Source organism: Bos indicus, chromosome 9 (genome assembly GCF_029378745.1).
Source record: "Bos indicus isolate NIAB-ARS_2022 breed Sahiwal x Tharparkar chromosome 9, NIAB-ARS_B.indTharparkar_mat_pri_1.0, whole genome shotgun sequence".
NCBI classification, from domain to species: Eukaryota; Metazoa; Chordata; class Mammalia; order Artiodactyla; family Bovidae; genus Bos; species Bos indicus.
The window spans coordinates 18,258,423-18,273,858 of record NC_091768.1 but is presented as its reverse complement, the minus strand read 5'-3'; positions in this window follow the sequence as shown (position 1 = coordinate 18,273,858).

Here is a 15,436-nt window from a genome sequence, read left to right as displayed (position 1 = left end):
ACGACAGAATGATCTCTGTTCGTTTCCAAGACAAACCATTCAATATCAAGGTAATCCAAGTCTATGCCCCAACCAGTAATGCTGAAGAAGCTGAAGTTGAATGGTTCTATGAAGACCTATAAGACCTTTTAGAACTAACAGCCCCAAAAGATGTCCTTTTCATTATAGGGGACTGGAATGCAAAAGTAGGAAGTCAAGAAACACCTGGAGTAACAGGCAAATTTGGCCTCGGAATACGAAATGAAGCAGGACAAAGACTAATAGAGTTTTGCCAAGAAAACGAACTGGTCATAGCAAACACCCTCTTGCAACAACACAAGAGAAGACTCTACACATGGACATCACCAGATGGTCAACACCGAAATCAGATTGATTATATTCTTTGCAGCCAAAGATGGAGAAGCTCTATACAGTCCACAAAAACAAGACCAGGAGCTGACTGTGGCTCAGATCATGTACTCCTTATTGCCAAATTTAGACTGAAATTGAAGAAAGTAGGGAAAACCACTAGACCATTCAGGTATGACCTAAATCAAATCCCTTATGATTATACAGTGGAAATGAGAAATAGATTTAAGGGCCTAGATCTGATAGATAGAGTGCCTAATGAACTATGGACGGAGGTTTGTGACATTGTACAGGAGACAGGGATCAAGACCATCCCATGGAAAAGAAATGCAAAAAAGCAAAATGGCTGTCTGGGGAGGACTTACAAATAGTTGTGAAAAGAAGAGAAGCGAAAAGCAAAGGAGAAAAGGAAAGATATTCCCATTTGAATGCAGAGTTCCAAAGAACAGCAAGGAGAGATAAGAAAGCCTTCCTCAGCGATCAATGCAAAGAAATAGAGGAAAACAACAGAATGGAGAAGACTAGAGATCTCTTCAAGAAAATTAGAGATACCAAGGGAACATTTCATGCAGAGGTGGACTCGGTAAAGGACAGAAATGGTATGGACATAACAGAGGCAGAAGATATTAAGAAGAGGTGGCAAGAATACACAGAAGAACTGTACAAAATAGGTCTTCACGACCCAGATCATCATGATGGTGTTATCACTCACCTGGAGCCAGACATCCTGGAGTGTGAAGTCAAATGGGCCTTAGAAAGCGTCACTACGAACAAAGCTAGTGGAGGTGATGGAATTCCAGTTGAGCTATTTCAAATCCTGAAAGATGATGCTGTGAAAGTGCTGCACTCAATATGCCAGCAAATTTGGAAAACTCAGCAGTGGCCATGGGACTGGAAAAGGTCAGTTTTCATTCCAATCCCAAAGAAAGGCAATGCCCAAGAATGCCCAAACTACTGCACAATTGCACTCATCTCACATGCTAGTAAAGTAATGCTCAAAATTCTTCAAGCCAGGCTTCAGCAGTACTTGAACTGTGAACTTCCAGATGTTCAAGCTGGCTTTAGAAAAGGTAGAGGAATCAGAGATCAAATTGCCAACATTTGCTGGATCATGGAAAAAGCAAGAGTTCCAGGAAAACATCTATTTCTTCTTTATTGACTATGCCAAAGACTTTGCCTGTATGGATCACAATAAACTGTGGAAAATTCTGAAAGTGATGGGAATACCAGACCACCTGACCTGCCTCTTGAGAAACCTATATGCAAGTCAGGAAGCAACAGTTAGAACTGGACATGCAACAACAGACTGGTTCCAAACAGGAAAAGAAGTACGTCAGTACTGTATATTGTCATGCTGCTTATTTAATTTATATGCAGAATACGTCATGAGAAATGCTGGGCTGGAAGATGCACAAGCTGGAATCAAGGTCACTGGGAGAAATATCAATAACCTCAGATATGCAGATGACACAACCCTTATGGCAGAAAGTGAAGAGGAACTAAAAAGCCTCTTGATGAAAGTGAAAGTGGAGAGTGAAAAAGTTGGCTTAAAACTCAACTTTCAGAAAACTAATATCATGGCATCTGGTCTCATCACTTCATGGGAAATAGATGGGGGAACAGTGGAAACAGTGTCAGACTTTATTTTTCTGGGCTCCAAAATCATTGCAGATGGTGACTGCAGCCATGAAATTAAAAGATGCTTACTCCTTAGAAGGAAAGTTATGACCAACCTCGATAGCATATTCAAAAGCAGAGACATTACTTTGTCTACAAAGGTGCATGTAGTCAAGGCTAAGGTTTTTCCAGTGATCATGTATGGATGTGAGAGTTGGACTGTGAAGAAAGCCTAGTGCCGAAGAATTGATGCTTTTGGATTGTAGTGCTTGAGAAGACTCTTGTGAGTCTCTTGGACTGCAAGGAAATCCAACCAAGGAATGAAACCCAGGACTTTCATTGGAAGGACTGATGTTGAGGCTCAAACTCTAATACTTTGTCACCTCATGCAAAGTGTTGACTCATTGGAAAAGACCCTGATGCTGGGAGGGATTGGGGGCAGGAGGAGAAGGGGACAACAGAGGATGAGATGGCTGGATGGCATCACCGACTCGACGCACATGAGTTTGAGTGAACTCTGTGAGCTGGTTTTGGACAGGCAGGCCTGACGTGCTGCAATTCATGGGGTTGCAGAGTCGGACACGACTGAGCAACTGAACTGAACTGATGATGTTAGCTGTGATCTTGTGATGTATGACCTTTATTATGTTATTATGTCACATATGGCCTATGTTATTGAGTTTTAATCATGTATAGATGTTGGATTTTGTCAAAAAATTTTTTCCTGAGTCTATTGAGGTGATTGTGTGATATTTTACCCTTCATTTTGTTTATGTGATGTGTCACATTTGTGGATTTGCATGTACTGAAACTTCCTTGCATCACTGGGATAAATCCCAATTGACAATGGTGTATGATCCTTTTAATGAATTGTTGAATTTAGGTTGCTGATATTTTTGAGCATCTTTGCATCCGTGTTCATCAGAAATATTGGCTTTTAATTTTCCTTTCTTACAATGTCCTTTTCTGGTTTTGGTATCAGAGTAATGCTGACCTCCTAAGTTAAATTTGAAACTGTTCTATCCTCTTCTGTTTTTTGGGATGGTTTGAAAAGTATTAGTTTTGATTCTTTAAATGTTTGGTAGAATTCATCAGTGAAGTCATCTGGTCCTGGATTTTTTTTTTGTTAGAGGTTTTTCACTGATAATTCTATCTTTTTACTACTGAATTATCTGTTTAGATTTTCTATTTCTTCATGCTTTAGTCTTGGTAATTTATGTGTTTCTAGGAATGCATCCATTTCTTTAAAGTTATTTGATTTGTTGGTGTAAATTTTTCATAGCAGTTTCTCATGATCCTTAGTATTTCTTAGTTATAAGTTGTAATGTCTCCTCTTTCATTTCTGGTTTTATTTTAATCTTTTTTATCTTCTTCATTTTTCTAGTTAAAGATTTGTCAATTTTTCTTCTGTTAAAAACATCTTAATTTTATTGATATTTTCTATTTTCTTTTGGCCTCTGTTTAATTTATTTATATTTTGATATTTTGTTACTGTACTCCTTACTAACTTTGGGTTTATTTTGTCCATTTACTAGTTACTTGTGGTGTGATGTTAGATTAATCATTTGAGATCTTTGTTTTATCCTAATGTGTTTATTGCTATAAATTTCTCTTGACCTGCTACTGCTGCAACTGATACACTTTTGTATGTTGTGTTTTTATTTTCATTCATTGCAAGATATTTTTGGATTTGTCTCCTTTTCTTCTGTGATCCACTGGTTATTCAGAAGTATGCTGATTATTCCCGCATATTTTTGAATTTTCTAGTTTTCTTCTTATATTTGATTTCTTTTTTAAAATTTCTTTTTAAATTAATTTATTTTAATTGGAGGCTAATTACTTTACAATATTGTAGTGGTTTTTGCCATACATTGACATGAATCAGTCATGGGTGTACATGGGTCCCCTATTTCTATTTTTACACTGCTGTGGTTAAAAAAAAAGATGCTTGATACTATTTCAATTTTTAAAAATTTGTTAAGACTTGTTTTGTGGCCTATGATCTATCCTGGAGAATGTTCCATGTGGCCTTGAAGAGAATGTGTGTTCTTTTGGTGTTGGATGGAGCGTTCTGTATAGGTCTGTTAAGTCTATCCAGTCCAGTGTGTAGTTTAAGTCTTGTATTTCCTTATTTTCTGTTTGGAAGATCTGTCCATTGTTGAACGTGTGATACTGAGGTCCTTTACTTTTATTAATTACTGTCTGTTGCTTGCTTCAGATCTGTTAGTATTTGCTTTATGTCTTTAGGCACTTCAGTTTTGGGTGTGTAGATATTTACAGCTGTTATTTCCTCTTGATGGAGCAATCCCTTTACTTTTTTTCTTGTTACAATTTTTGACTTTAAGTCTTTTGTCTGATAAAAGTCACCCAGCTTTATTTTGGTTTCCAGTTGCATGCAATATTCTATTCTATCTATTCACTTTTAGTCTATATATATCCTTAAAGTTTGAAAGTCACTTGTAGGCAGAATACGGTTGGGTATTATTTTTTCATTTTTTCAGCCACTCTGTGTCTTTTGAATGGAGAAATTATTTTATTTATATTGAAAGTAATTAGTGGTAGATGTAGACTTACTGTTGCCTTTTTCTTCATTGTATTCTGACTATTTTATAGTTTCTTTGTTCCCTTCTTCCATTTGTCCTCGCTTTTTTGTGATTTGATGATTTTCTATAGTGGTATGTTTTGATTCATTTATCTTTATCTTTTGCATATCTAGTATAGGCTTCTGTTTTGTGGTACCATGTAGTTTACCTAAAACATCTTATAGCTATAGCAGAGTATTTTGAGGTGATAACTTCTTACCCTTACATGTAAAGAAGTTCAATATTTTTACACTTTCTTCCAATATTTTGTTTTTAATTTCACAGTTTGCATCTTTTTATTGTATTTACAAACAAATTATTGTAGTAAATACAATAAAAAGAAAATGGCAGAAAGTGAAGAAGAACTAAAGAACCTCTTCATGAAAGTGAAAGAGGAGAGTGAAAAAAGTTGGCTTAAAGCTCAACATTCAGAAAACAAAGATCATGGCATCTGGTCCCATCACTTCATGGTAAATAGACGGGGAAACAGCAGAAACAGTGGCAGAATTTATTTTTTGGGGCTCCAAAATCACTGCAGATGGTGAGTGCAGCCATGAAATAAAAAGATGTTTACTCTTTGGAAGAAAAATTATGATCAACCTAGACAGCATATTAAAAAGCAGAGACATTACTTTGCCAACAAAGGTCCATCAAGTCAAGGCTAAGGTTTTTCCAGTAGTCATGTATGGATGTGAGGGTTGGACTCTAAAGAAAGCTGAGTGCCAAAGAATTGATGTTTTTGAACTGTGGTGTTGGAGAAGACTCTTGAGAGTCCCTTGGACTGCAAGGAGATCCAACAAGTCCATCCTAAAGGAGATCAGTCCTGAGTGTTCATTGGAAGGACTGTGTTGAAGCTGAAACTCCAATGCTTTGGCCACCTCATGTGAAGAACTAACTCATTTGAAAAGACCCTGATGCTGGGAAATATTGAAGGCAGGAGGAGAAGGGGACTACAGAGGATGAGATGGTTGGATGGCATCACTGACTCAATGGACATGAGTTTGAGTAAACTCCAGGGGTTGGTGATGAACAGGGAGCCCTGACCTGCTGCAGTCCATGGGGTGTCAAAGAGTCAGACATGACTGAGTGACTGAACTGAACTGAACTGATAATTATTTAATACGTTTGTTTTAAATCCTTATAATATAGTTATGAATAGTTTATCTACCACCATTACAATATTAGAACATTCTGAATATAACTCTCTCCATAGGTTTATTATGAGTTTTATGCTTTCATATGTATTCATATTACCAATCAGTGCCCTTTCTGTAAAAACTGAGAGAGGTGGTTATTTTATCTACTGTGCAGAAACCAACAAAGAAAGTCAAGGAAAATGGAGAAACAGAGGAATATGTACCAAGAAAAGAACTAGATAAATCTCCACAAACCCATCTTAATAAAACAGAGATAAGTATTTAACCTTATAGAGAGTTATATAGGAGACAAACTTCTTCCATTAGCCCACTTGAACTCCGGGTTGCGTCTCAAATCTCTGATAATCCAAGCTGCCACCTTTGTTGTTAGAGGCTTCATGTGCTTGAAGGTGTACCAAGATCTATCAGTATTTCTAGGGGAGAATTGTAGTCAACACCTAAATGCAGGCTGTCTAGAACCCAGACCTTCAGGAAGCAATGGGGATATAGTATCTTGTAAAACTTCTAGGGAGAATGGAATTCAGACATTTTCACCTGCTCCCTTTCCTTTGAGCTACAATGTAGAGCAGTGTGGGGGTGCTCCTGTGCCCATTCTTGCTTTTTCCAGAAGGCCTAATGTATGAAAGCTATAAATTGAGCTGATTGACTTGGGGGTCTGTCTGTCATTTCACAGCTATAGATTTTGAGGCAGTAGATGTGTGGAGAAGCTCTTTCCAGGGAGAAACTGGTCCCCTGGTCTTACTGTTGGGCAAACTGGAGGGAAAGCAGGGGAAGTGCCCACCAGTCCTTCTGACCTCTAGGGAAGAATACAGTCCACATTTAGATGCATGCTAACGAGAAGCTGGGCCATCTAGCAGAAGCTTTTAAAATATGCTGTCAAATCCTTCCAGGGAAAGACTGGACAAAAATGAATATTTTTTTTTTCTGATCCTTCCGTGCTTAGTCTGGAGAGCTATCCATAGCAAGTGCTAGATCATGAGCCTGTTAACAATTGGTTTTTCTCCCACTGCAGTCCTGTGGGGACATATGAATGCAATTGTTATTGGTGATCAGAGCCAGACCATCTCTCATGACGCAGCTGCAAAAGTTGGCATGCCAGATGTGTGTATCAGCTCCTTACAGGGAGATATTTGTGACTTGGTTATCATTAGAGAGTCAGAAGGGGAAGGTGGGAAGTGCCTGCTGGCTCTTTCAGGCTCAAGGATCATTGGCATCAATATCTAGATGTGTGATCATTAGAAGTTGGATACTCAGGTACAAGCTTGTAAAGTATGCAGTCTAACCCCTTCCATGTAAAGACAAGGAGAAAGGTATTTTTGTCTTCTTTCTCTGCAATAAACCCTGGGAAGATAGCTGTAGTAATTCATGGAAAGAGAGTTTCTGAGATTACTTCTTAGGAACTGCTGCTTCGTTTGCTGTAGTCCTATGGGACTATTGAATCCAAGACCTATGGTTATTGGAACTAGGTGATTTGGTGGCCCCACTCTCAGATGGCAGCCATAGTAAATGAGGTGTTAGTACTTGTTTCATATCATATTTGAAAAACCTAGACTATTTTTTTTTCAGGTTTTTCAAATGTTGATAGCACACATCTTGACTCTGGTTCAAGATGATGATGTAGGAAGCTCCTGAATTTCCTTGCTCCCCTGGCTGTGCTGTGTGTATAGCCACACATAAAGTAATTTCCGCTGATGGAAATCCAGAAAACTGCTGATTCCTACACATCAGGTGACTAGGAGGAGAATACCCACACTGAAATCAATTAAAAAAACCTAGACTATTTACAGGAGGGCATGGTAACCCACTCCAGGATTATTGTCTGGTGAATTCCTATGCACATAGGAGCCTGGTAGGCTTTGGTCCATGGGATTACAAAGAGTCAGACATGACTGAGCAACAAAGCACAGAGACTATTCAGGTAGAAACTGTTAGTAAAAGACAGTTGCTACATTGAAACACCAAAGTTTAAATTAAACTGTGGATATATGAATATATCATACCCTGGAACAGTCCCGTCCCTTGTAGTTCTAAAGCACTCATGATATCAGCAATTCATCTAGCAATATATGTGAAGTGAGTTCATTAAATTTGGCTTAGTGATGAAAAAAGCACATCTTGCAATTTTTCTACATCTATTTTATTTTTTCAAGACATATCAGGGGTACATTATGTTCCAAATTAATGCATTTTATTTCTTAATGCAATATTGAAATATCATTAATCTATTTCTAGTATTTTCTATATTAATTTTAATATTGAAATCATGTTTTATTTAAAAAGACACAGAGTTCTCACAAGGATACATGAGATCTTATAGTAATCACATAAAATACAGTTTGTTTCTTAGGCAACACTATATTTTAAAAAGGCTGCAACTATTTAACATTTAGCTTTATACAATTTTCCTCTTTGGTTTAGATCAGAACATTTATACCAAATATCTTTTAGTTTATGATGCTGAAGATCTGAAAAGATTAAAAAAGAAATTTATTCTATCTATTGTGGAAAGAATGGATGAGAATGGGGATATTTCCATTTTTCTAGAGCAGGCATTTACATAGTTTCGTCAAGATTAGATAAATAAGACAATATTGCTAAATCTACACACTAAAAGCCATTTGAGTACAATTTACCTTCATGTTACTAATAAATAGCTTGACTGGCTTAGTCAAAGAAGTAAAGAGTTTTGGATCAAAATGATTCTTTATCTCTTTGCCAGACAATTTAACATTCTGTAATTGGGTATAAAACAGCTTTCCTAGAAGAGAATATCATGTGTGAAAACCTTGGGGCAAGAAGTACTGAGGTTCTTTCGAAGAACTATTAAAGACACTATAATGACAAGAGTTCTTTAATGCTATGGAAATGTGATCAAAATATACTGTTACATGACAGGACAAGGCTATGAAACAACATTTATAGCATTTTGTTATTTCTTTAAATAGCTATATGTAGGGTCTTAATATCTTGGAGAAGGCAATGGCCACCTACTCCAGTACTCTTGCCTGGAAAATCCCATGGACAGAGGAGCTTGGTGGGCTGCAGTCCATGGGGTCGCAAAGAGTCGGACATGACTGAGGAACTTCACTTTCCCTTTTCCCTTTCATGCGTTGGAGAAGGAAATGGCAACCCACTCCAGTCTTCTTGCCTAGAGAATCCCAGGGATGGCGGAGCCTGGTGGGCTGCCATCTATGGGGTCGCACAGAGTCGGACACGACTGAAGTGACTTAGCAGCAGCAGCAGGGTCTTAATATAATGGTTAAAAGTTTAGTCACTAAAGTCAGACTGCTGGGGTTTATATCCTAGCTATATCATTGGTTAGCTGTGTCACTTGAGGAAATTAATTTATAAAGCAGGATATGGGAGGTGGGAGGGAGGTTCATGAAGGAGGGGACATATGAATACTTAAGGCTGATCCATGTTGATGTACAGCAGAAGCCAATACAACACTGTAAAGCAATCATCCTCCAATTAAAAAGAAATTAAAAAAAACACACAGGATGTGCCTGCATTTTCTCATCTGCCAAATGGGAATACTAATACTATCTTCCCTAGTGCATATGGGAAGATTATAATATATGCTTATGTGATTGAAATATTCAGAACGGTGCCTAGAACCTTGTTCAGTAAGTATTAACTATTATTATCATGTTATTTTGAAGCTGAAGTGCCAATACTTTGGCAAGTGATACAAAAAGACGACTCATTGGAAAAGACCCTGATGCTAGGAAAGATTGAAGGCAAAAGGAGAAGGCAGCAGGGAATGAGATGGTTAAATAACATCACCAACTCAGTGGACATGAATCTGAGCAAACTCCAGGAGACAGTGAAGGACAGGGAAGCCTGGCATGCTGCATTCCATCGGGTCACAAAGAATTGGACACGATGAAGCAACTGACCAACAATCAATCATATTTCTAGCTACTTCTATCAGAAAAGACATGTGAATGTTAATGGTATTTTTACAGATTGCAAAATTGAAGTAAATTTTAATTTCCACCTCCTTTCTCACATGTACTTTATAAAATATCTACTATGAACTCTACACTATAGAGTTCTATCATGACTTCTATCTATATTAAGAGATTAGATTTCTAAAAATAGGTTGTATTAAAGTAATTTAATAGGCACTCATTTTTACAATTTAATCTGAAAGAAGCATTTGGTTTATTCCTTTGCAAGTAGTAACTCTGCTGTTAACAATTCATTAAGTGAAGTATAAGGGTACATTTACTGAATAAAATATGCTAACATACTTGTAGGTAGATATAATTGCTTTTATAATTGTAGCAAAGAGGATAGATGTTTCAAAAATATCCATATGGAAGGTGGTTATCACTTTTTTCTTTTTGATTCTTACTTTTTTTTAATTTATTTTTTTATTGAAGGATAATTGCTTTATAGAATTTTGTTGTTTTCTGTCAAACCTCCATGGGAATCAGCCACAGGTACACATATACCCCCTACCTTTTGAAGCTCCCTCCCATCTCCCTTCCCATCCCAACCCTCTAGGTTGATACACAGTCCCTGTTTGAGTTTCCTGAGCCATACAGCAAATTCCCCTTGGCTATCTATTTTACATATGGTAGTGAAAGTTTCCACATTACTCTTTCCACACATCTCACCCTCTCCTCCCCTCTCCCCATGTCCATAAGTCTATTCTCTATGTCTGTTTTTCCATTGCTGCCCTGTAAGTAAATTTTTCAGTACCATTTTTCTAGATTCCATATATGTGCATTAGAATACGATATTTATCTTTCTGTTTCTGACTCACTTCACTCTGTATAATAGGTTCTAGGTTCATCCACCTCATCAGAACTGACTCAAATGCATTACTTTTTATGGCTGAGTAATATTCCATTGTGTATATGTACTACAACATCTTTATCCATTCATCTGTCAATGGCCATCTAAGTGGCTTCCATGTTCTAGCTATTGTAAATAGTGCTGCAATGAACAATGGGATACATGTGTCTTTTTCAATCCAAATTTCCTCAGGGTATATGCCTAGGAGTGGGATTGCTGGGTCATATGGTGGTTTTACTCCTAGTTTTTATAAGGAATCGCCATACCATCTTCCATAGTGGCTGTATCAATTTACATTCCCACCAACAGAGCAAGAGCATTCCCTTTTCTCCACACCCTCTCCAGCTTGCAGACTTTTTGATGATGGCTATTCTGACTGGTGTGAGGTGATATCTCATTGTAGTTTTGATTTGCATTTATCTAATAATGAGTGATGTTGAGCATCTTTTCATGTGTTTGTTAGCCATCTGTATGTCTTCATTGGACAAATGTCTGTTAAGATCTTTTTCCCAATTTGATTGGGTTGTTTGTTTTTCTGGTATTCAGTCGTATGAGCTGCTTGTATATTTTGGAAATGAATCCTTTGTCCATTGTTTCATTTGCTATTATTTTCTCCCATTCTGAGGGTTGTCTTTTCACCTTGCTTAGAGTTCCCTTTGCTGTGCAAAAGCTTTTAAGTTTAATCATGTCCCTCTTGTTTACTTTTGTTCTTATTTCTGTTACTGTAGGAGGTGGGTCATAGAAGATCTTGGTTTGATTTATGTCATCAAGTGTTCTGCCTATGTTTTCCTCTAAAAATTTTATAGTCTCTGGGCTTACATTTAGGTCTTTAATCCATTTTGAGTTTATCTTTATGTATGGTGTTAAGAAGTGTTCTAATTTCATTCTTTTATATGTAGCTGTCCAGTTTTCCAAGCACCATTTATTGAAGAGGCTGTCTTTGCCCCTTGTATAGTCTTGCCTCCTTTGTCAAAAATAAGGTACCTATAGGTGCATGTGTTTATTTCTGGGCTTTCTATCTTGTTCTATTCTTCTATATGAAGACTGTAGCTTTGTAGCATAATCTGAAGTCAGGAAGGTTGATTTCTCCAGCTCCATTCTTCTTTCTCAAGACTGTTTGGCTATTCAGGGTCTTTTGTGTTTCCATAGGCATTGTGAAATTTTTTGTTCCAGTTCTGTGAAAAATGCCATTGGTAATTTGATAGGGATCACATTGAATCCATAGATTGCATTTGGGAGTATAGTCATTTTCGCAATATTGATTCTTCCTACCAGGAACATGGAATATCTCTCCATTTGTTTATGTCATTTTTTATTTCTTTCATCAGTGTCTTATAATTTTCTGTGTACAGTTCTTTTATCCCCTTATGTAAGTTTATTCCTAGATATTTAGTTTTTTTTTGTTGTTGCAATGGTAAATGGGATTGATTCCCTAATTTCTCTTTCTAATTTTTCACTGTTAGTATAGAGAAATGCAAGTGATTTTTCTGTATTGATTTTGTATCCTGCAACTTTCCTAAATTCACTGATAAACTCTAGTACATTTCTGATACTATCTTTAGGGTTTTCTATGTACAGTGTCATGTCATCTGCAAACAGTGAGAGTTTTACTTCTTTTCCAATCTGAATTCTTTTTACTTCTTTTTTTTCTCTGATTGCTGTAGCTAGGACTTCTAGAACTATGTTGAATAATAGAGGTAAAAGTGAACACCCTTGTCTTGTTCCTGATCTTAGGGGAAATACTTTCAGTTTTTCACCATTGAGAATAATGTTTGTGTAGGCTTATCATATGTAGCCTTTACTATGTTTAGGTAGGTTCCTTCTCTGCCCATTGTTTGAATAGTTTTAATCATAAAAGGGTGCTGAATTTTATCAAAGGCTTCTTCTGCATCTATTGAGATTATCATATGGTTTTTATCTTTCAATTTGTTAATATGGTGTATCACATTGTTTGATTTGCATATATGAAGAATCCTTGCATTCTTGGAATAAATCCAACTTGATCATGGTGTGTGAGCTTTTTGGTGTGTTGCTGAATTCTGTTCACTAAAATTTTGTTGAGGATTTTTTCATCTATGTTCACCAGTGATATTGGCTTATGGTGTGTGTGTGTGTGTGTGTTGTCTTTGTCTGGTTTTGGTGTCAGGGTGATGGTGGCCTCTTAGAATGGGTTTGGAAGTGTTTCTTCCTCTGCAATTTTTTGAAAGAGTTTTAGAAGGATAGGCATTAGGTCTTCCCTACATGATAGAATTCTCCTGTGAAGCCATCTGGATCTGGGCTTTTGTTTTTTTGGGAGATTTTTGATCACAGCTTCAATTTCAGTGCTTGTAATTGGGTTGTTCATGATTTCTATTTCTTCCTGGTTCAGTCTTGGAAGATTGAACTTTTCTAAGAATCTGTCCATTTCTTTCCAGTTATCCATTTTGTGGCCGTATAGTTGCTCATAGTAGTCTCTTACAATCCTTTGTATTTCACATTGTCTGTTGTAACCTCTCCTTTTCCATTTCTAATTTTGTTGATTTGATTATTCTCTCATTTTTTTCTTGATGAGTCTGGCTAAAGGTTTGTCAATTTTATTTATCTTCTCAAGGAACTAGCTTTTAGTTTTATTAATCTTTACTATTGTTTCTTTCATTTCTTTTTCACTTATTTCTGCTTGGATATTTATGATTTCTTTCCTTCTACTAAATTTGGGGATTTTTTGTTTTTCTTTGTCCAGTTGTTTTAGGTGTAAAGTTAGATTGTCTATTCAATGTTTTTCTTGTTTCTTGAGGTAGTACTGTATTGTTATAAACTTCACTCTTAGGACTGCTTTTGCTGCATCCCATAGGTTTTGAGCTGTGTTTTCACTGTCATTTTTTTTCCTGGAAATTTTTTGATTTCTCTTTTATTTTCTTCAGTAATGTGTTGGTTACTTAGAAATGTGCTGTTTAATCTCCACGTGTTTGTGTTTTTTTACAGTTTTTTTTCTTGTAATTGTTATCTAGCCTCATAGCATTGTGGTTGGAGAAGATGCATGATGTGATTTCAATTTTCTTAAATTTATTGAAGTTTGATTTGTGACCCAAGATGTTGTCTCTCCTGAAGAATGTTCCATGTGCACTTGAGAAGAAGGTGTATTCTTCTGCACTTGGATGGAGTGTCCTGAAGATATGAATGAAATCCATCTCATCTAATGTCTCATTTAAGCCTTATATTTCCTTATTGATTTTCTGTTTTGATGATCTGTCCATTGGTGTGAGTGGAGTGGTAAAGTCTCCTACTATTATTGTGCTACTGTAAATTTATTCTTTTATGTCTGTTAGTGTTTGCCTTATATATTGAGGTGTTCCTTTGTTGGGTGCATAGATATTTACAATTGTTATGTCTTCCTCTTGGGTGGATCTCTTGATCATTATGTAGTGTCCTTTCTTATCTCTTGTAATCTTCTTTATTTTAAGGTCTATTTTGGCTGATATGAGGATTGCTACTCCAGCTTTCTTTTACTTCCCATCTGCATGGAATATATTTTTCCATCCTTTCATTTTCAGTCTATATGTGTCTTTAGATCTGAAGTGGGTTTCTTATAAACAGCATATATATTGGTTTTGTTTTTGCATCCATTTAGCCAGTCTGTGTCTTTTGGTTGGAGCATTTTAATTCATTTACATTTAAAGTAATTATTGATATATATATGTTCCTATTGCCATTTTCTTAATTGTTTGGGGTTGATTTTGTAGATCTTTTTTTCTTCTCTTGCATTTCTTGACTATATAAGTCCATTTAACATTTGTTGTAAAGCTGGTTTGATGATACTGAATTCTCTTAACTTTTGCTTGTCTGAGAAGATTTTTATTTCTCCATCAATTTTGAATGAGATCCTTGCCGGATACAGTAATCTTGGCTGTAGATTTTTCCCTTTCAGTACTTTAACTGTATCTTGCCATTCCCTTCTGGCCTGCAGAGTTCCTGCTGAAAGATCAGCTGCTAAGCATATGGAGTTTCCCTTGTATGTTACTTTTTGCTTCTCCCTTGCTGCTTTTAATATTCTTTGTGTTTAGTCTTTGTTAGTTTGATTAGTATGTATCTTGGTGTATCTCTCCTTGGGTTTATCCTGTATGGGACTCTGTGCCTCTTGGACTTGATTGACTATTTCCTTTTCCATGTTGGGGAAATTTTCACCTATAATCTTCAAAATTTTTCTCATACCCTTTCTCTTTTTCTTCTAGGACCCCTATATTTTGAATGTTGTTGCATTTGATATTGTCCAAGAGGTCTCTGAGACTATCCTTAGTTCTTTTCATTCTTTTTACTTTATTTTGCTTTTCAGAAGCTATTTCCACCATTTTATCTCCCAGCTCACTGATTTGTTCTTCTGCCTCAGATATTCTGCTATTGATTCCTTCTAGAGTATTTAGAATTTCATAAATTATGCTGTTTGTCTCTGCATGTTTATTCATTAATTCTTCTATGTCTTTGTTAATTCATTCTTGCATTTTCTCCATTTTGTTTTCAGGGTTTTTGATCATCTTTACTATCATTATTCTGAATTCTTTTTCAGGTAGTTTGCCTATTTCCTCTTCATTTATTTGGACTTCTGCATTTCTAGTTTGTTCCTTCATTTGGGTAATATTTATCTGCCTTTTCATTATTTTTTTTAAACTTATTGTGTTTGAGATCTCCTTTTCCCAGGCTTCAAGGTGAATTCTTTCTTCCTTTTGGTTTCTGCCCTCCTAAGATTGGTCCAGTGGTTTGTGTAAGCTTCCTATAGGGTGAGATTTATGCTGAGCTTTTGTTTGTTTGCTTGTTTTTCCTCTGATGGGCAAGGCTGAGTGAGGTGGTAATCTTATCTGCTGATGATTGGGTTTGTATTTTTGTGTTGTTTGTTGTTTGGATGAGGCATACTGCACAGAGTGCTACTGGTGGTTGGATGATGCCAGGTCTTGT